Below are 22,819 nucleotides of genomic sequence, written 5' to 3'. Positions count from 1 at the left end.
CATACCAGGAAGATGATTTAGACAGAAGTAACGAGCTCTGCTTGCAGGTGAAACATGTTTATCGTCAATCATCAAAGGGGTTGCGTGCAGAATATGGCTGATGTCCCCTTATTCACATGTTTGTCCAGAGCCACAACATTTGCAAACAGCCAGAAGAAAGGTCGGTTCTCACCAGCCTTAAGTTGAGCTTCATTTACCAAATGCTGATATTCAAAAAATAGACAAACAGTGCCTTAAATAACACATTTGCGATATGGATTCACCAGAGCAAGGTCATTGCAAGTACTAAGTTCCAACGATAACAAAATTAAAATGCCACAACTACGCAATCTTCACCTTCACATTATTATTGTCACACTCCATTGTACTCCTATGCCCAGCTCCCTGCTCTTGTTTTTGTTGAGGGTCCTGGAGCCTCTGCTAAAAAGGCCTATGGATAAAGAAGTGTACTGGGTGTCTGTTCAATGTTTTTTTAGATTTCCCGGTTGCAACTAATTATCTCTGTGTTTCTAAAATCAATGCCTTTCCTGTAATCTATTATTCCAAAGGATGACATATGTCCTCTTTCATGCTGTTGTTTCGGTTGAGGCTCCGGGACCCTCTTATTAAAAAGGCCTGAGGATAAATAAGTGTACTGGGTGTCTAATCAATGTTTTTTCTATTTCCCGGTTGCAAATAATGATCTGTGGGTTTCTAAAATCAATGCCTTTCTTGTAATCTATTATTCCAAAGGATGACATATGTCCTCTTTCATGCTGTTGTTTCGGTTGAGGCTCCGGGACCCTCTTATTAAAAAGGCCTGAGGATAAATAAGTGTACTGGGTGTCTAATCAATGTTTTTTTCTATTTCCCGGGTCATATAAATGATCTCTGGGATTCTAAAATCAATGCCTTTTTCAAAAGGATGACATATCTCCTCTTTCATGCTGTTGTTTCAGTTGAGGCTCCGGGACCCTCTTATTAAAAAGGCCTGAGAATAAATAAGTGTACTGGGTGTCTAATCAATCTTTTTTTCTATTTCCCAGTTGCAAATAATGATCTGTGGGTTTCTAAAATCAATGCCTTTCTTGTAATCTATTATTCCAAAGGATGACATATGTCCTCTTTCATGCTGTTGTTTCGGTTGAGGCTCCGGGACCCTCTTATTAAAAAGGCCTGAGGAAAAATAAGTGTACTGGGTGTCTAATCAATGTTTTTTTCTATTTCCCGGTTGCAAATAATGATCTGTGGGTTTCTAAAATCAATGCCTTTCTTGTAATCTATTATTCAAATGGATGACATATGTCCTCTTTCATGCTGTTGTTTCGGTTGAGGCTCCGGGACCCTCTTATTAAAAAGGCCCGAGGATAAATAAGTGTACTGGGTGTCTAATCAATGTTTTTTTCTATTTCCCGGGTCATATAAATGATCTCTGGGATTCTAAAATCAATGCCTTTCCTGTAATCTATTATTCAAAAGGATGACATATCTCCTCTTTCATGCTGTTGTTTCGGTTGAGGCTCCGGGACACTCTTATTAAAAAGGCCTGAGGAAAAATAAGTGTACTGGGTGTCTAATCAATGTTTTTTTTTCTATTTCCCGGGTCATATAAATGATCTCTGGGATTCTAAAATCAATGCCTTAACTGTAATCAATTGTTCACAAGGATGCCATATGTCCTCTTTCATGCTGTTATTTCAGTTGAGGCTCCGGGAGCCTCTTATAAAAATACCTAAGGATAAAGAAGTGTTCTGGGTGTCCAATCAATGTTTTTTTTTATTTCACAGTTGCAAAAAAATTATCTATGGCTTTGTTAAATGAAACTAGAGACAACATTAATATTATTCAAATAGAGCTTAATACACGTAAACATGAAATTGATTATCCCAGATTTGATGATGTTTAAAAGAAATCTGTAGCAAATGTAAAATCAACTGTTATGAGTACCAAGCATGTGAAATATCTACGTGATAAAGCAGATTATGATACTAATACCATTCATGTATGGAATAAAACACATGGATTCAACACTCGTAGACAACATAACAGGAACAGGAGTAGGGGTAGGTCACGCAACAGAAATCATAGATCCAATAGTAGCCAGAGAGTTACATTTTCAGACAGTGACGCTGATTCTGGTGAAGAAAGATATGTTTCTGACACTGATATTTGTAGTGAAACAAGACCTGGTATCTTGAAAAATACTGTTACACATGGGATGCAAGCGAATAGTGGTGCTGCTGCAGCCTCTGTAAAATCTAAGGACAAAAACAAAAATAAATATACACCGACAACACATAGCATTGAGTCAAGTGAGACACAAGCTACGAATTCTCATTGCAGTAGTACCCAATTAGAACAGGTTTTTTTCAGTAGCCCCAATGAATCCCAAGGGAGGAGGGAATACGCATACACAGAACACACAGAACCGTTATCCACAGAGGACAACCAAGGGAACCAACAAGTATGCTCCCTCAGCGTAATCAATTTGTCTAATACAGTGTTAAGTGATTCACAGATTAAACTTTTGAGCCTAGGCTTAGGTTTTGTGCCTTCAACTGGTTTTGATTTGTTCAAAACCATGTTGGATGTAAATCGCCTAGTCCGCAACATTACACTGAAAAAACATTTCTCTAATAATAATCAGGAAGCTGCACCCATCCCTGTGGGAGAACCTGGCCATGACATAACCAGAGTAAATTTGAATAATAATTTGTCATTCTCAGAAACCTGCGATGTAATTGCTCTGGATGCAATGGCCAAGGAAAACCAAACAGATATGAGTGAGCAACATTGTGTAAACAAATTTGTGGGTTTTAAAAAGGCATCCAAATTCTATCCTATCCACAGCAGAGGCCCCCTTATAGAAAAATTCTATAATAGGGTAGAAAAAGATCTAAAAGATCTAGCCCTATATAGATAGAAACTTCCTGATAATCTGTCTATTTCAGAAAGGAAGGCTCTAAAGGATTTACAAGAGAATGAACAGATTGTGATCCGCAATGCGGATAAGGGGGGCTCTGTTGTGGTTATGGATACTGTGGACTATAAAAATGAAGCACTACGCCAACTTAATGACCACACACAATACACTATTCTTTCCACTAATCCCACCAAACGTTTTCAGGTTGAACTTATGCACCTTTTGGACAATGGGTTGGAACAAGGTTTTCTTGACAAGAACACCCTTGAATATTTGTATGTTGAGTTTCCTGTAACTCCTGTGTTCCACCATCTCCCAAAGGTGCATAAGTCCCTGATTAACGTTGTTGGTCGACCGATTGTTAGTGGGATCGGATCTCTTTTTGAGCACATGTCAGAATGGCTAGATGCCATTTTATGTCCTTTAGTTCAGGCTTTACCCAGTTTTTTACAGGACACTAAACATGTCCTGAGAGTAATGGATGATCTGACATGGGATCCCACTTTCTGTTGGTTGACAGTTGATGTCACTGCTTTATATTCGTCCATACCCCATGAACGTGGCCTTGAGGCTCTTAATTTCATTCTGACACACTATTCTAATTTAGACTCTGAGTTTAAAAGGTACATAATCGAAGTTACGGAATTTCTTTTACGTCACAATTATTTTGAGTTTGAGGGGGTTTTCTATCTCCAGAGATGTGGGACAGCGATGGGGGCTAAGTTTGCCCCCTCCTATGCCAACCTGTACATGGGTTGGTGGGAGCTGTCCCACATCTATGGTGATCGGAACCCCTTCAGACTCAATATTATTTACTACGGTCGTTTTATCGATGATCTGCTCCTTATTTGGAGCGGTAACACTGAAGACAAAATGAAATTTCTCGATTACATCAACCAAAACAACCTAAATTTAAAATTCACGTCAGAGTCACATAGTGACAATATTAACTTTCTAGATATCTCCTTAAAGGGCAACACCTCAGGCAGGATAGATACATGTATCTATAGGAAGCCCATATCGGGAAACTCTGTTTTACACAAAAAGAGTTGCCACCCCAAAAATGTCTTGTACTCCATAGCCAAGGGACAGTTAATTAGGGCAAAACGTAACTGCTCAACAGAAGAAAGTTTCTCACAACATAAAGGATATTTAGTTGACCAATTGGGCAGTAGAGGTTATCCCAAAAAAGTGATAAATAGGGCTGCAAATGAAGTCCAGGGTATGGATCGAAAATCTATGCTCAAAGGGAGAAAAACGCACTTTAAGAAACAGATGTCTAACAAGGTAACCGATTACAGTACTGAATATGAGGCAATATGTGACATTGTGAGGAAACATTTTAAACTCCTTGTGGCAGATGACAGACTCATTACCTGTGTGGCCGAGGGCATAAGATGTTCCTACCGCCGCAACAAAACATTGGGCAATTACCTATCACCCACGTTGGATGTAAATCGCCTAGTCCGCAACATTACACTGAAAAAACATTTCTCTAATAATAATCAGGAAGCTGCACCCATCCCTGTGGGAGAACCTGGCCATGACATAACCAGAGTAAATTTGAATAATAATTTGTCATTCTCAGAAACCTGCGATGTAATTGCTCTGGATGCAATGGCCAAGGAAAACCAAACAGATATGAGTGAGCAACATTGTGTAAACAAATTTGTGGGTTTTAAAAAGGCATCCAAATTCTATCCTATCCACAGCAGAGGCCCCCTTATAGAAAAATTCTATAATAGGGTAGAAAAAGATCTAAAAGATCTAGCCCTATATAGATAGAAACTTCCTGATAATCTGTCTATTTCAGAAAGGAAGGCTCTAAAGGATTTACAAGAGAATGAACAGATTGTGATCCGCAATGCGGATAAGGGGGGCTCTGTTGTGGTTATGGATACTGTGGACTATAAAAATGAAGCACTACGCCAACTTAATGACCACACACAATACACTATTCTTTCCACTAATCCCACCAAACGTTTTCAGGTTGAACTTATGCACCTTTTGGATAATGGGTTGGAACAAGGTTTTTCTTGACAAGAACACCCTTGAATATTTGTATGTTGAGTTTCCTGTAACTCCTGTGTTCCACCATCTCCCAAAGGTGCATAAGTCCCTGATTAACGTTGTTGGTCGACCGATTGTTAGTGGGATCGGATCTCTTTTTGAGCACATGTCAGAATGGCTAGATGCCATTTTATGTCCTTTAGTTCAGGCTTTACCCAGTTTTTTACAGGACACTAAACATGTCCTGAGAGTAATGGATGATCTGACATGGGATCCCACTTTCTGTTGGTTGACAGTTGATGTCACTGCTTTATATTCGTCCATACCCCATGAACGTGGCCTTGAGGCTCTTAATTTCATTCTGACACACTATTCTAATTTAGACTCTGAGTTTAAAAGGTACATAATCGAAGTTACGGAATTTCTTTTACGTCACAATTATTTTGAGTTTGAGGGGGTTTTCTATCTCCAGAGATGTGGGACAGCGATGGGGGCTAAGTTTGCCCCCTCCTATGCCAACCTGTACATGGGTTGGTGGGAGCTGTCCCACATCTATGGTGATCGGAACCCCTTCAGACTCAATATTATTTACTACGGTCGTTTTATCGATGATCTGCTCCTTATTTGGAGCGGTAACACTGAAGACAAAATGAAATTTCTCGATTACATCAACCAAAACAACCTAAATTTAAAATTCACGTCAGAGTCACATAGTGACAATATTAACTTTCTAGATATCTCCTTAAAGGGCAACACCTCAGGCAGGATAGATACATGTATCTATAGGAAGCCCATATCGGGAAACTCTGTTTTACACAAAAAGAGTTGCCACCCCAAAAATGTCTTGTACTCCATAGCCAAGGGACAGTTAATTAGGGCAAAACGTAACTGCTCAACAGAAGAAAGTTTCTCACAACATAAAGGATATTTAGTTGACCAATTGGGCAGTAGAGGTTATCCCAAAAAAGTGATAAATAGGGCTGCAAATGAAGTCCAGGGTATGGATCGAAAATCTATGCTCAAAGGGAGAAAAACGCACTTTAAGAAACAGATGTCTAACAAGGTAACCGATTACAGTACTGAATATGAGGCAATATGTGACATTGTGAGGAAACATTTTAAACTCCTTGTGGCAGATGACAGACTCATTACCTGTGTGGCCGAGGGCATAAGATGTTCCTACCGCCGCAACAAAACATTGGGCAATTACCTATCACCCACGGTTCTAAATAGTCCTCGAGCCACATTGAGTTCATGGCTCACATCTAAAGGCATGTTTAGATGTGGAAATAGCAGATGTAAACCATGTGACTATGTCACTATATCAGACACTTTCACATCTACAGTCACCCAACGTACATTCGATATTAACTATTGTTTAAATTGTACTTCACAGTATGTCATCTATCTCATTACTTGCATTTTGTGTAATGTCCAATACGTTGGACTTACGACACGAGATATAAGATCTCGGATAAGGGAACATTTATCCACAATCAGAGTAGGGAAGTCATCTTCACCTATAGTCCAACATTTTTGTATTAAACACAATAAGGAGGCTTCCTCTTTTAAATGGCAAGCCATTGATTTCATACCGCATCCCAAAAGAGGTGGGGATAGACAAAAACTTCTTGAGAAGCGTGAAATGTTGTGGATATTTAAACTTTCCACTAAAGTCCCTTTTGGACTCAATGCTGAGTATGATTTGATTAATTATTGGGAATAGCTGAGTTGTATATATGCACATATATGACATTTAATTCATATGTGTGTAGTAAGTTGAGTTTTTACATTCCACAATTATTCATGCTAGTGTACGTTTATATACATCTGCAGAATCAAATACTAATTCAGGTTCAATTTTGCATGAGATTTATTTCCAGATCGATATTTGGGTTACCTCTGTTTCCCATATGTATTGGATATATACAACATCTTTACAAATAAGGCATTGATTATACCAGAAGTTGTCTATGTTTTGCTGATATTTATGTGTCTTAACCATCAGAAACTTGTAGGTTTGTTTGTATTACATCTCCAATTTTTTAATTGAGTAGCAAATTTGGTTATGTGTTTATGTGCAGATAGATACAGATATATGCACAATTAGCTCACTATCGCTATGATAGTAACATTTGCATATGTTATATAGGTATTATTTTTCCATCTATTTAATGTTGTCATTCTTCAGGTTCTTATGATGTTGCTGGCATATATATGTGTAATATAGATTATATATTGTGTGTAATATCTGTTAAAAGATATATATATCTGTACTTAACTTTAAAGACTTATATTGTTAATTGAACAGTGGTACACTTGCAATTTCATTTAAGGTGTTTCCTTATTTGAGCTATTAACCAATCAGGGCTATGCACACCCTTTTTAAATGAGTATGCATGTAACTTTTATTCAGCAGTAGTGATTACGGCGACAGCCGAAACGCGTATACTGTATTTTCTTGCTGTACCTCTGTCCCTCCATGGACTGTTTTTACTTTTTTGCATCAATAAATGCTAAGTTTTAACTTTACCACCACCGTTGCTGTTTAAATCTTCTCATTTGGTTGGATTTGTAAAATCTATGCCTTACCTGTCATCTATTGTTCAAAAGGATGCCATATGTCCTCTTTCCTGCTGTTGTTTTTGTTGGGGGTCCGGAACACTATTCTAAAAAGGCCGAAGGATTACGACCTGTACTGTACTGGGTGTCCAATCATGATTTTGTTTTCAATTTCACGGTTCATAATAAATATCGCCGTGTAACTAAAATCAATGCCATACCTGTACTCTGTTGTTCAAAAGGATGGCATATGTGGTGTTTCATTCTGTTGTGGTTGTTGAGGGTCGTGGCCGTGGGACAGCGTATAAAACGGCTGAAGGAGAACAACCTGTACAGCCTTGCTCCTCTTTTTAGGCAGGCCAGCTCTTTGCATACATGCCCACAGACTCTGTAACGCATGCCTCTTTTAGGGAGAGGTGCAGCCATAATGCAGGGTTAGAACCTCTGCCTGCAACTGTTATACTCGATTTTGCGAAAGGAAGTAAGCTTACCATGGTTCCCTGCACGCACGTATTGTTGTTATATTTTGGTGAGGGTAATCATGATGGCCATGTAGACCACCACCACTGAGAGTCCTGGAAGTAACAGGGATGAGATGAAAGAGCTAAGAAAAGTAGAACTTGAAACAACAGAGTTAGCCATGGGTGTTAGTGCAAAACCGCTTGGCTTTTTTTTTGGCTTTGGGTGCGGCTATTCATGCAGGCCATATAGAGCTGCCACCATTCGGTGTCGTATCAGCTATTAAACTAATAAGAACAGTACTACCAAAATACAGCCAATGAAGGGCCTTAGGAAGACTGAGCCAAGGTTGGATTGTAGTATTTGGTTAGGCTAATCATGATGGCCATGTAGACCACCACCACTGAGAGTCCTGGAAGTAACAGGGATGAGATGAAAGAGCTAAGAATAGTAGAACTTGAAACAACAGAGTTAGCCATGGGTGTTAGTGCAAAACCGCTTGGCTTTTTTTTGGCTTTGGGTGCGGCTATTCATGCAGGCCATATAGAGCTGCCACCATTCGGTGTCGTATCAGCTATTAAACTAATAAGAACAGTACTACCAAAATACAGCCAATGAAGGGCCTTAGGAAGACTGAGCCAAGGTTGGATTGTAGTATTTGGTTAGGCTAATCATGATGGCCATGAAGACCACCACTGAGAGTCCTGAAAGTAACAGGGATGATGAGATGAAAGTGCTAAGAATAGTACTACTTGAAACAACAGAGTTAGCCATGGGTGTTAATCCAAGACCGCTTGGATTTATTTTTGTATTGGGAGCGGCTAATCATGCAGGCCATATAGAGCTGCCACCATTCGGTGTTGTATCAGCTATAAAAATAATAAGAACTGTACTATCAAAATACAGCCAATGAAGGGCCTATGAAGACTGAGCAAAGGTTGGATTGTAGTATTTTGTTCGGCTAATCATGATGGCCATGTAGACCACCCGTAACAGGGATGAAAGTGCTAAGAATAGTACTAATTGAAACAACCGAGTTAGCCATGGGTGTTAGTCTAAGACCACTCGGCTTTTTTTTGGGTTTAGGTGCAGCTAATCATGAAGGCCAGATAGACCTGCCACCATTTGGTGTTGTAACAGGTATTAAACTGCAAAGAACAGTACTACTTAACACAACCTACTTACCATGGGTCTCAGAGCATATGTTTGGTTATTATATTTTGTAAGGGTAATCATGCAGGCCATATAGACCTCCACCGATAGGGTGAGTATGAGTAACAGCTATTAAAATGCGAAGGACATTACTAATTAACACAACATAGTTACCATGGGTCGCAGACCAAGAGCAGATGTCTTATTATTATATTTTGTATGGGTAATCATCCAGGCCGTATAGACCTCACCAAATAGGGGGATTTACAGAGATTAAAGTGCTAAGAATGGTAGTACTTAAAACACAACCTAGTTAAAATAGGTACCAGACCGCATGTCTTATTATTATATTTTTTCAGGGTACTCAGGCAGGCCATATAGAACACCCCCGATAGGGGGGGGGGGGGGGGACAGGGATTAAAGTGCTAAGAAAAGTACTAATTAACACAAGCTAGTTGGGTCCAAGAACGCATGTTTAATTATTAGACTTTATTAGGGTAATTATATATCTAACAAATCTATCTATTTCTCTTCTATCGATTCTATCTAACTATCAATCTATGTATATCTATCTATTCTATCTATCAATCTATCTTCTGTCCGGGATGTTTTGAGACAGCCACTTTGGGAATGTTAGTTGATTTAGGCCCATTATGACTTAAAAGCAGACTCTGCATAAACTATGTAATTTTCCATGGGAGTTTTGCCAGGGATCCCCCTCCAGCATGCGACAGTCCAGGTGTTAGTACCCTTGAAACAACTTTTCCATCACTATTGTGGCCAGAAAGAGTCCTCGTAGGTTTTAAAGTTCGCCTGCCTATTCGCGAACAATACCGGAAGTTTGAGTCCGCCGTTCGCGAACCGAAAATTTTAGGTTTGCGACATCACTAGTTTCAACGCATCTATTGCTTCCGCCTGAGGATCACTGGACCTGGACAAATACCTGGGATGTTTCCTGTTTAGATGAGAAGCCATCAGATCTATTTCTGGAAGCTCCCACATCTGAAAAAACACATCTGGGTGAAGAGACCACTCTCCCGGATGTAAAGTCTGACGACTGAGATAATCCGCTTCCCAATTGTCTATACCTGGGATATGGACCGCAGAAATAAGACAGGAGGTGGATTCCGCCCAAGCAAGTATCCGAGATACTTCTTTCATAGCTTGAGGACAGTGAGTCCCACCGTGAGGATTGACATACGCCACAGTTGTGACATTGTCTGTCTGAAAACAAATAAATGGTTGTCTCTTCAGTAGAGGCCAAAACTGAAGAGCTCTGAGAATCGCACAGAGTTCCAAAATATTGATTGGTAATCTCGCCTCTTGAGATTTCCAAACCCCCTGCGCTGTCAGAGATCCCCAGACAGCTCCCCAACCTGAAGACTCACATCTGTTGTGATCACAGTCCAGGTTGGACGAACAAATGAGGTCCCTTGAACTAAACGATGGTGATCTAACCACCAAGTCAGAGATAGTCAAACATTGGGATTTAAGGATATTAATTGTGATATATTTGTATAATCCCTGCACCATTGGTTCAGCATACAAAGCTGAAGAGGTCTCATGTGAAAACGAGCAAAGGGGATTGCGTCCGATGCTGCAGTCATGAGACCTAAAACCTCCATGCACATAGCTACTGAAGGGAATGATTGAAACTGAAGGTTCCGACAAGCTGCAACCAATTTCAGACGTCTCTTGTCTGTTAGAGACAAAGTCATGGATACTGAATCTATTTGGAAACCTAAAAAGGTTACCCTTGTCTGAGGAATCAAAGAACTTTTTGGTAAATTGATCCTCCAACCATATCTTTGAAGAAACAACACTAGTTGATTTGTGTGAGATTCTGCAGAACGTAAAGACTGAGCAAGTACCAAGACATCGTCCAAATAAGGAAACACCGCAATACCCCGCTCTCTGATTACAGAGTAGGGCACCGAGAACCTTTGAAAAGATCCTTGGAGCTGTCGCTAGGCCAAAAGGAAGAGCAACAAATTGGTAATGCTTGTCTAGAAAAGAGAATCTCCGGAACTGATAGTGATCTGGATGAATCGGAATATGAAGATATGCATCCTGTAAGTCTATTGTGGACATATAATGCCCTTGCTGAACAAAAGGCAGAATAGTCCTTATAGTCACCATCTTGAATGTTGGTATTCTTACATAACGATTCAAAATTTTTAGATCCAAAACTGGTCTGAAAGAATTTTCCTTCTTTGGGACAATGAACAGATTTGGATAAAACCCCAGACCCCGTTCCTGAAAAGGAACTGGCCCAATTACCCCAGATAACTCCAGGTCTGAAACACACTTCAGGAAAGCCTGAGCTTTTTCTGGGTTCACTGGAATGCGTGAGAGAAAGAAACTTCTCACAGGCGGTCTTACTTTGAAACCTATTCTGTACCCCTGAGATACAATGTTCTGAATCCAATGATTTTGGACTGAATTGATCCAAACATCCTTGAAAAATCTTAGTCTGCCCCCTACCAGCTGAGCTGGAATGAGGGCCGCACCTTCATGTGGACTTGGGGGCTGATTTAGATCTTTTAAATGGCTTGGCTTTTTTTTCCAGACTGAAGAAGGCTTCCAATTGGAAACCGTTCCTTTAGGGGAAGGATCAGGTTTCTGTTCCTTATTTTGTCGAAAGGAACGAAAACGGTTAGCAGACTTAAATTTTCCCTTAGGTTTTTTATCCTGAGGCAAAAAAGCTCCCTTCCCCCCAGTGACAGTTGAAATAATCGAATCCAACTGAGAACCAAATAATTTATTACCTTGGAAAGAGAGAGAGATAGCAATGTTGATTTAGAAGTCATATCAGCATTCCAATATTTAAGCCATAAAGCTCTTCTAGCTAATATAGCTAAAGACATATATCTAACATCAATTCTAATTATATCAAAAATGGCATCACAAATTAAATTATTAGCATGTTGAATTAACTTAACAATGCTATACACATTATGATCTGGTACTTGTTGCGCTAAGGTTTCCAACCAAAAAGTTGAAGCAGCTGCAACATCAGCCAAATAAATAGCAGGTTTAAGAAGATGACATGAACATAATCCAGATATTATTAATAATCCAGATATTATTAAAATCTTTTATGATTATTTTAGTGAATTATACAGAGCGGGGGAATATGCAGAAGATAAACAGAACACTTTCTGGGACAAAATAAAGATTCCTAAAATTCCTTTGGAAATTTTGGCGGGAATAAATAATCCGATTAATGTAGATGAGATTTCTGCAACAATTAAGGCATCCAAAACAAACAAGGCAGCAGGTCCAGATTGTCTTCCTATTGAATTTTATAGGATACTGCAGCCACAAATTGTGTCATCTCTTGCGAAGCTGTTCAATTTGTATTTCATTGAGAATAAAAAATGCTCACCATATTTTGCATCTGCGGTAATATCTCTAATTCCAAAAAAAATAAATAAAGAAGATCCAGAACTTCCAGAATCATATAGGCCTATTTCTGTATTAAATACGGATTACAAGATCTTAACTTCTATTTTAGCAAAAAGATTAAAACCATATCTAGGCCTAATACACGAAAAACAGGCAGGGTTTATGGCCGGGAGAAATCCAGCCAAGAATATCCGAAAGGTTATGACACTATTAGATTTTTTCTGGAATAAGTTTAGAACATCAAGACATAGAGAGATGCCGGATTTAGCCTTACTAACAACTGACGCGGAGAAGGCGTTCGATCGCATCTCATGGAAACATTTTTTTTTTTCTTTAGAGCAGTTTGGCCTGACTGGACATCTGCACGAGTTTATTCGCTTAATATATTGCGCTCCGACTTCAGCATTACTTATTAACGGAGAGATCTCACAACGTTTGGTTCTGCAAAGGGGCACACGTCAGGGCTGCCCGCTATCTCCATTGCTAGTCAACCTATCTTTGGAACCATTGGGGATTTTTCTGCATCAACAGTTGGACGGGATTCATATCAGAGATCAAAAATTGGTATTATTAATGTACGCAGATTATATACTTTTGTGCCTGAGTAACATAAAGAGAAATCTTTCCCTTTTACTTAATATGATTGAAATTTTTGGTGCAATCTCTGGGTACAAAATTAACCTAGGTAAGTCCGAACTGTTATGGATAAAAAAAAAAGATCAATGTATTAAACATCCATTTACTGTAGCTACGCAGATAACCTATTTGGGTATCAAGATAAGTGCAAACACAGATGATTGGTATAAAATGAATTTCAATAAATGTTTTTTAGAATGTAGAGAAAAAATGGAAGGCTGGAAAAAACTTCCAATTTCTTTAACAGCGAGGGTCATGCTCATAAAAACTATCCTCTTTCCAAAATTATTATATCTGATATCAAATATTCCAATTCCTATTCATAAAGCAGACATAAGTAAATATAATACGGCATGTTCTAAATTACTTTGGAAAGGCACTAGAGCTCGTATTGCTGTGTCGCGCCTCATGAATAACAAAGAAGCGGCTGGCCTTAACCTACCCAATATACAATTGTATAGTTTGGCAGCATGAGTAAAGATTGCGGTTGATTGGCTAACAAACCAAGAACAGGTTTCTGCAGTAGCCTGGGAAGCTGCTTTGGTAGCACTGTTTTGTTTGGATGCTATCTTACATTGCCCAATGACTGCTCTCCCCACGATGCCCTTTTCATTAATAACTTTCAGATATATTATTTTGGCGTGGCAAAAATTGTGGGATTACGGGTTGCTCATTTTATGTGTCCAAATATTTACCTATCATAGGGAATCCAACTTTTTCTCCTGGATTGACAGATGAAGTTTTCAGATTATGGTCCGCCAAAGGGATCATATTTTTTACTCAAATATTAGATTCAGATCTCGTTCCCTTAACTTTCACTGAATTAACAACTAAATTTGGACTTTCGTATAAAGATTTTTTTTGTGTGAAAACTTTTATTTTATTTGGCAACAGGTACATGAAATTATAATCCAACTTGCAAAGTCACAAAGAAATCAGTTACATACTTATACAGTCACAGAGAACATATTCAGTTGGTTGAGTGTCCCGGGGAGTGTGTTCCAAGTCTGGGACACATCATAGTCTTAATACCTGTTAAGCCATTTTTTAAAAATTTTCCATACAAAACTTTTGAGAAGTAATGTACCCTAGGCTAAACATGATCCCAGGGTAGGGCTCTTTTCTATTTTTTCCAAGATAACCAAAACAAACAAAACATCAAAACAAACGTTGTCATATGTCACAGAAATACATGATACTCAGCCTGTTAAACATCTTCATTGTCCCCTCTCCCCCCCATTCATCTCTTTCCCTACCAGACATTCCATTCGCCCCTAAGGTTCGCTTCAAGCATATAGATAGTATTTTTGAATGGATATAGTATGTTTTTGAGTCGGAGGGTCTAGAGACCTTATAAAGAGTCTCCATTTTATAATAAAGTGAGCTACTCTCACATGAACATCATATAAAGTGTCATACTGTTCAAATAACAGCGTCTTTAGCAGCAGTTGTTTCAAATGACTAACCGACGGAGCTTCACTATGAAGCCATTTTCGAAAAATACATTTCCTCGCCAGCAGTATAACATTTATAAGAAGTTTCCTATCTTGCTTGGGGTTGTATAAAGATTTTTATGCGTACCTACAGCTAAGACATTTCATACAAGAATTAAAACAAAAGTATGGATTGGATTGGTCACTTCGGGACCTACAAACTAAGATTAATACCTTTCAAAGGGGCATATATTCTATAGCCCCGTTTTATTCTACTCTTATTCAAGGGTCATCTGTGGAACAAAGGGAATATATAACTGTAAAATGGATCAAGTTTTTTCCAGAAATAGATAGTCAGGTTATAGTGAATGCCTTTAAAGTTACTGTAAAAAGTTGAGTGTTGACTACATGGAGAGAGTCACAGATCAAGATTTCACTCATGACTTATTTAACTCCAGTAAAACTATCAAGATGGTCTAAGACAAAGATTGTATGTCCTAAACGCAGCTCTGACAAGGCTGATCTTTTACACTGTTTATGGGCTTGCCCAAAGATTGTTCAGTTTTGGTCGAAGGTAATATATTGGATGAATGTAACTCTGAGATTAGAATATCATTTACAGCCCATAGAAATATTTTTTTTTTAGTGAAACCGCAGGTAACTTTGCGAAACTCAAAATTAATTAATTTGATTATATTTCTTGGCTGTAATATAATACTGAGATTCTGGAAAGCCAAAATATCGCCTAGTCTGAAAGGGCTTAAAAACGCCCTACCAGCACATTATGCAATTGAACAATGTAATCTCCAAAATCCTAATGATGCACAGCTAGCGTTGTTTTTTTTAAACAATGGAAAGCATTTATTCTATCATTTCCAGTTGAGGTGCAAGTCACCTTAGTTAAACCTTTTAGGAACACTGCGTATATGCAATTACAGGTATTGGCAGGACATTTCCCTAGCATATGGCTTAATGATAGCTGAGAGATAGGCGCGGGTAGGGAGGAGGACTGTTGGGTTGGGTTTTTTATTATTTTTTTTCCCTCTTCCAATATGCCAGGAAACTGTTTTGACTTTCCTGATTTAATTACAATCTGAGCGTGATATTGATATAGATCATGCACCACTGCAGGTTCGGCAAGGCTTAAAATGGAAATAGAAGAGCGGAAAAAGGATAATGGCTTTTTTTTTTTTTTGGATTCTGTCGTATCTTTGTACATTTTGTCGATACCTCTATTTACCAAAGGAAATGTTTAATTTTTATAGATCTTTATCCTTTTTAATAAGTCTGCCTGAGGTATAAATTAGGAAATGTAAATTTATTATTTTAAGCTTAACCATATAATTGTATAGCCTGTATGTGGACATGAGTATCAGTAAGATGAGCATTAACTGATGATGTTGTCTAATATGGTCAAATCCTTTGTAAAACTCAAATACATTTTTTATTTAAAAAAAATAAAAAAATAAGTTTGGCTCCAAGTATAATGCCCACAACTGACAAAATATTTTTTGGCGCCAAAAACGTCTGCAACAAACACGAGCGTCATAGATGACGCAACTATGTGAAAAAACTCGGCGCCAACTAAGACGCCGGAAATGACGAAATTACGTCAACAAACGTAATTCTCGCGCCAAGAATGACGCAATAAATTATAGCATTTTGCGCTCCCGCGAACCTAACAGCCCGCAATTTAGAAAAGAGAGTCAATTTGAAAACTTCAGGTAAGATTTTTTTTTTTTTTAATATATGCATTTCCCAAATATGAAACTAACAGTCTGCAAAAAGGAAATATATTGATAAACCTGAATCATGGCAAATATAAGTACAAACATATATTTAGAACTTTAAATATAAAGTGCCAAACCATAGTGGAGAGATTCTTAAATAAAGGAAACATACTTACCAAAAGACACTCATCTACGGGGGCGGAGCCAACTTCCGAAGCGGCAGGATGCATCTCCATGAAGCTCTTGATCTTTGCCTCATCTTTTATACTATTTGAAATAACTGCTCAGCAAATATATACTTGTTGAAGTGAAGGTGTTGAAGACATATTGCCTGTAAGATACAGGAGCTGATATTAGACTGCAAACCTGCCTATGCTCTCCGGATTGCCACGTGGGCCTACTTTTACCTAGAAAAGATCCTTGGAGCTGTTGCTAGGCCAAACGGAAGGGCCACAAACTGGTAATGCTTGTCTAGAAAAGAGAATCTCAGAAACTGATAGTGATCTGGATGAATTGGAATATGAAGATATGCATCCTGTAAATCTATTGTAGACATATAATGCCCTTGCTGAACAAAAGGTAGAATAGTCCTTATAGTTACCATTTTAAATGATGGTATCCTTACATAACGATTCAATATTTTTAGATCCAGAACTGGTCTGAAGGAATTCTCCTTCTTTGGTACAATGAATAGATTTGAGTAAAACCCCAGACCCCGTTCCAGAACTGGAACTGGCACAATTACCCCAGCCAACTCTAGATCTGAAACACATTTCAGAAACGCCTGAGCCTTCACTGGGTTTATTGGAATGCGAGAGAGAAAAAATCTTCTCGCAGGCGGCCTTACCTTGAAACCTATTCTGTACCCTTGTGAAACAATGTTCTGAATCCAAAGATTGTGAATCGAATTGATCCAAATATCTTTGAAAAATCGTAACCTGCCCCCTACCAGCTGTGCTGGAATGAGGGCTGCACCTTCATGCGGACTTGGGAGCTGGCTTTGACTTTCTAAAAGGCTTGGATTTATTCCAGACTGGAGAAGGTTTCCAAACGGAAACAGTTCCTTTAGGGGAAGGGTCAGGCTTCTGTTCCTTATTCTGACGAAAGGAACGAAAACGATTAGCAGCCCTGTATTTACCTTTAGATTTTTTGTCCTGAGGCAAAAAAGTTCCTTTCCCCCCAGTAACAGTTGAAATAATAGAATCCAACTGAGAACCAAATAATTTATTACCTTGGAAAGAAAGAGAAAGCAAAGTTGACTTAGAAGTCATATCTGCATTCCAAATTTTAAGCCATAAAGCTCTTCTAGCTAAAATAGCTAAAGACATATACCTAACATCAATTCTAATGATATCAAAGATGGCATCGCAAATAAAGTTATTAGCATGTTGAAGACGTTTAACAATGCTATGAGTATTATGGTCTGACACTTGTTGCGCTAAGGCCTCCAACCAGAAAGTGGAAGCAGCAGCAACATCAGCCAAAGAAATAGCAGGTCTAAGAAGATTACCTGAACATAAATAAGCTCTCCTTAGAAAGGATTCAAGCTTCCTATCTAAAGGATCCTTAAAGGAAGTACTATCCGCCGTAGGAATAGTAGTACATTTAGCAAGAGTAGAGATAGCCCCATCAACTTTAGGGATTTTGTCCCAAAACTCTAATCTATCAGATGGCACAGGGTACAATTTCTTAAACCTTTGAGAAGGAGTAAATGAAGTACCCAGATTATTCCATTCCCTAGAAATTACTTCAGAAATAGCATCAGGGACAGGAAAAACTTCTGGAATAACTATATGAGGTTTGAAAACCGAATTTAAACGCTTAGTAGATTTAGTATCAAGAGGACTAGACTCCTCCATATCTAATGCGATTAACACTTCTTTAAGTAAAGAACGAATAAATTCCATTTTAAATAAATATGAAGATTTATCAGTGTCAATATCTGAGACAGAATCTTCTGAACCAGATAAATCCTCATCAGAAACAGACAAGTCAGAATGATGACGGTCACTTAAAAATTCATCTAAAATATGAGAAGTTTTAAAAGACCTTTTACGTTTACTGGAAGGAAGAATAACAGACAGAGCCTTCCTAATAGATTTAGAAACAAATTCTTTTACATTAACAGGAACATCCTGAGCATTAGATGTTGAGGGAACAACAACAGGTAATGGATTATTACTAATGGAAATACTATCTGCATTAGCAAGTTTATCATGACATTCATCACAAACTACAGCCGGAGGAACAGTTACCACAAGTTTACAACAAATGCACTTTGGTAGAACCAGCATCAGGCAGCGTCTTTCCAGAAGTAGATTCTGATCCAGGGTCAAGTTGAGACATCTTGCAATATGTAATAGAAAAAACAACATATAAAGCAAAATTATCAAATTCCTTAAATGACAGTTTCAGGAATGGGAAAAAATGCCAATGAACAAGCCTCTAGCAACCAGAAGCAATGAAAAATGAGACTGAAATAATGTGAAAAAAAGGTGGAGACAAGAATGACGCCCACATTTTTTTGGCGCCAAAAATGACGCCCACATTATTGGCGCTAAGTACAACGCCTATATTTTTGGCGCCAAGTATGATGCCACATCCGGTGACGCCAAAAAAAATAACGCCCACATTTTTGGCGCAAAAAAGTCTGGAAAAAAACGTCAAAAAATGACGCAACCACGAACAACTTCCGGCATCAATTAGGGCACCGGAAATGACAAAATATTTGCGCCAAAAACGTCCGCGCCAAAAATGACGCAATAAATTGAAGCATTTTCAGCCCCCGCGAGCCTAACAGCCCACAGGGAAAAAAGTCAATTGAAAAACTTTTAAGGTAAGAAAAAATAATCATTCATATGCATTATCCCAAATAATGAAACTGACTGTCTGAAATAAGGAATACTGATTACCCTGAATCATGGCAAATATAAGTTTAAACACATATATTTAGAACTTTATAAAGTGCCCAACCATAGCTTAAGAGTGTCATAATAAAATAAGACTTACTTACCCCAAGACACTCATCTACATATAGTAGATAGCCAAACCAGAACTGAAACGAGAATCAGTAGAGGTAATGGTATATTAGAGTATATCGTCGATCTGAAAAGGGAGGTAGGAGAAGAAATCTCTATGACCGATAACAGAGAACCTATGAAATAGATCCCGTAGAAGGAGACCATGGTATTCAAATAGGCAATACTCTCTTCACATCCCTCTGACATTCACTGCACTCTGAGAGGAAAACCGGGCTCCAGCCTGCTGCGAAGCGCATATCAACGAAGAATCTAGCACAAACTTACTTCACCACCTCCACGGGAGGCAAAGTTTGTAAAACTGAATTGTGGGTGTGGTGAGGGGTGTATTTGTAGGCATTTTGAGGTTTGGGAAACTTTGCCCCTCCTGGTAGGAATGTATATCCCATACGTCACTAGCTCATGGACTCTTGCTAATTACATGAAAGAAACATACTTACCAAAAGACACCCATCCACATATAGCAGATAGCCAAACCAGTACTGAAACAGTTATCAGTAGAGGTAATGGTATATGAGAGTATATCGTCGATCTGAAAAGGAAGGTAGGAGATGAATCTCTATGACCGATAACAGAGAACCTATGAAAAAGCCCCCCGTTAGGAAAATCATTGCATTCAATAGGTGATACTCTCCACGTCCCTCTGACATTCGCTGTACTCTGGGAGGAATCGGGCTTCAAAATGCTGAGAAGCGCATGTCAATGTAGAAATCTTAGCACAAACTTATTTCACCACCTCCATAGGAGGCAAAATTTGTAAAACTGAATTGTGGGTGTGGTGAGGGGTGTATTTATAGGCATTTTGAGGTTTGGGAAACTTTGCCCCTCCTGGTAGGATTGTATATCCCATACGCCACTAGTTCATGGACTCTTGCCAATTACATGAAAGAAATAGATTTAATAACAGGTTTAATATGAATAAAAGCCTAAACAAAACAGTGAATATCAGGAAGCTTAGCAATCTTTCTACGAAATAATACAGAAAGAGCAGAAATTTGTCCTTTCAAAGTATATGCAGACAAACCCTTATCCTGAAGAAACTGTAAAATCCTAAGGATTCTGAAAGAATGCCAAGAATAATTATGAGAGGAACACCGAGAAATATAGGTTTTCCAAACCCGATGATAAATTTTCCTGGAAACAGACTTACAAGCCTATATCATAGTGCTAATCACTGAGTCAGAAAAACCTCTATAAGCATTCAATTTCCATGCCATCAAATTTAGAGATTTGAGATAATTAAAGGAAGTGGCCAAGGTTGGCAACTGGACATCTTGACAAGGTCTGCATACAAAACCTGAGAGGCCAAGCTGGAGCTATCAGAAACACATAATATTGTTCCATTATGATCTTGGAGATCACCTTTGAAAGAAGAACCAGAGGTGGAAAAATGTAAGCAGGTTGGTAAAACCAAGGAACTGCAAGAGCATCTACCATCTCCGCCTGAGGATCCTTGGACTTGGAAAGATATCTTGGAAGCTTCTTGTTCAGACATGAGGCCATCAGATCTGTTTCTGGGGGACCCCACATCTGTACCAATTGAAAATCTGGATGGAGAGACTGAGATCATCCGCTTCCCAATTGTCTACTCCTGGGATATGAATCGCAGAGTTGGATTCCAACCAAGAAAGTATCAGATACTTTGTTCATAGCTGAAGGAATGCAAGTCCCCCCTTGATGATTGACATATGCCACTGTAGTGATATTGTCTGTCTGGAATTGAATATAAAGTTCTCTCTTCAAAAGAGGCCAAGCCTGAAGAGCTCTGAAAAAAAGCACAAAGTTTTAAAATATTTATTTGCAAACCCGCCTCCTGAGGTTTCCAAACCCCTTGTACAGTCAGAGATCCCCAGAGAGCTCCCCAACCTGTAAGACTTGCATCGGTTGTAATCACAGTCCAGGAACGACAAACAAAGGAGGACCCTTGAACAATAAGGTGATGGTTTAACCACCAAGACAGAGATTGTCGAATGTTGGGACTTAAGTATATCAACTGTAATATCTGAGTATAATCCCTGCACAATTGGTGCAACCTGCAAAGCTGAAGAGGTCTCATATGAAAATGAGCAAAGGGGATTGCGTCCAATGCTGCAATCATGAGACCTAAAACTTCCATGCACATAGTCACTGAAGGGAATGATAGCGACTGAAGGTTTAGACAAGCTAACACTAACTTCATTCGTCTCTTTTCTGTCAAAGAAAGTCATGGACACTGAATCTATCTGGAAACCTAAAAAGCTGACCTTTGTCGGGGAAATCAAGAAACTCTTTTGTAAATTGATCCTCCAACCATGTCTTTGAAGAAACGACAAGTTTTTTTGAGTGAGATTCTGCTAAATGAAAATACTGAGCTAGTACGAAGATATCGTCCAAATAAGGAAACATCACAATACCCTGCTTTCGGATTACAGATAGAAGGGCACCGAGAACCTTTGAAAAGATTCTCGGAGCTGTCGCTAGACCAAATGGAGGAGCAACAAATTGGTAATGCTTGTCTAGAAAAGAGAATCTCAGAAACCGATAGTGGTCTGGGTGAATCGGAATATGAAGATAAGCGTCCTGTAAGTCAATTGTGGACATGAAATGACCTTGCTGAACAAAAGGCAGAATAGTCCTTATAGTCACCATCTTGAAAGTTGGGACTCTTACAAATTTAAAGTTTACAGATCCAGAATTGGTCTAAATGAATCCTCCTTCTTTGGGACAATGAACAGATTTGAATAAAAACCCAAACCCTGTTCCTGTAGAGGAACTGGAACAATCACCCCTGAAAGCTCTACGTCTGAAACACACTTTAGAAAAGCCTGAGCCTTCACAGGGTTTGTTGGAACATGGGAAAGAAAGAATCTTCCCATGGGAGGTCTTATTCTGAAACCTATTCGATACCCCTGATAAACAATATCCTAAATCCATAGATTTTAAACAGAATCCGCCCAAATGTCTTGAAATAATTTTAGTCTGTCTCCCACCAGTTGAATTGGATTGAGGGTCGCACCTTCATGCAGTTTTAGGGGCTGTATTTGGTTTCTTATAAGGCTTGGATTTATTCCAATTTGTGGATGGTCTCCAATTGGAACCAGAGGCCTTAGGGGAAGGAGTGTTTTTTGGTTCCTTAGACTGACGAAAAAACGAAAATGATTGGGAGCTTTAATTTACCCTTAGATTTCTTATATTGGAGCAGGAAAAACTCCCTTACCCCCAGTTATAGTGGAGATAATAGAATCCAATTGAGAACCAAATAAATTATTACCTTGAAAAGATAATAGTAATCTAGATTTAGACACCATATTTGCATTCCATGATTTAAGCCATAAAGCTCTTCAAGATAGAATAGCTAAAGACAGATTTAATATCAATCTTAATAATATCAAATATAGCATCACAAATTAAATGATTAGCATGTTGAAGTAAAACAACAATGTTAGACAAATCAGGATCCAATAGCTGTCTCTGCTAAATTATCCAACCAAAAAGTTGAAGCAGCAGCAA

The sequence above is a fragment of the Bombina bombina genome, chromosome 4 (genome assembly GCF_027579735.1).
Source record: "Bombina bombina isolate aBomBom1 chromosome 4, aBomBom1.pri, whole genome shotgun sequence".
Lineage (NCBI taxonomy): Eukaryota > Metazoa > Chordata > Amphibia > Anura > Bombinatoridae > Bombina > Bombina bombina.
This window is presented reverse-complemented; position numbering follows the sequence as displayed.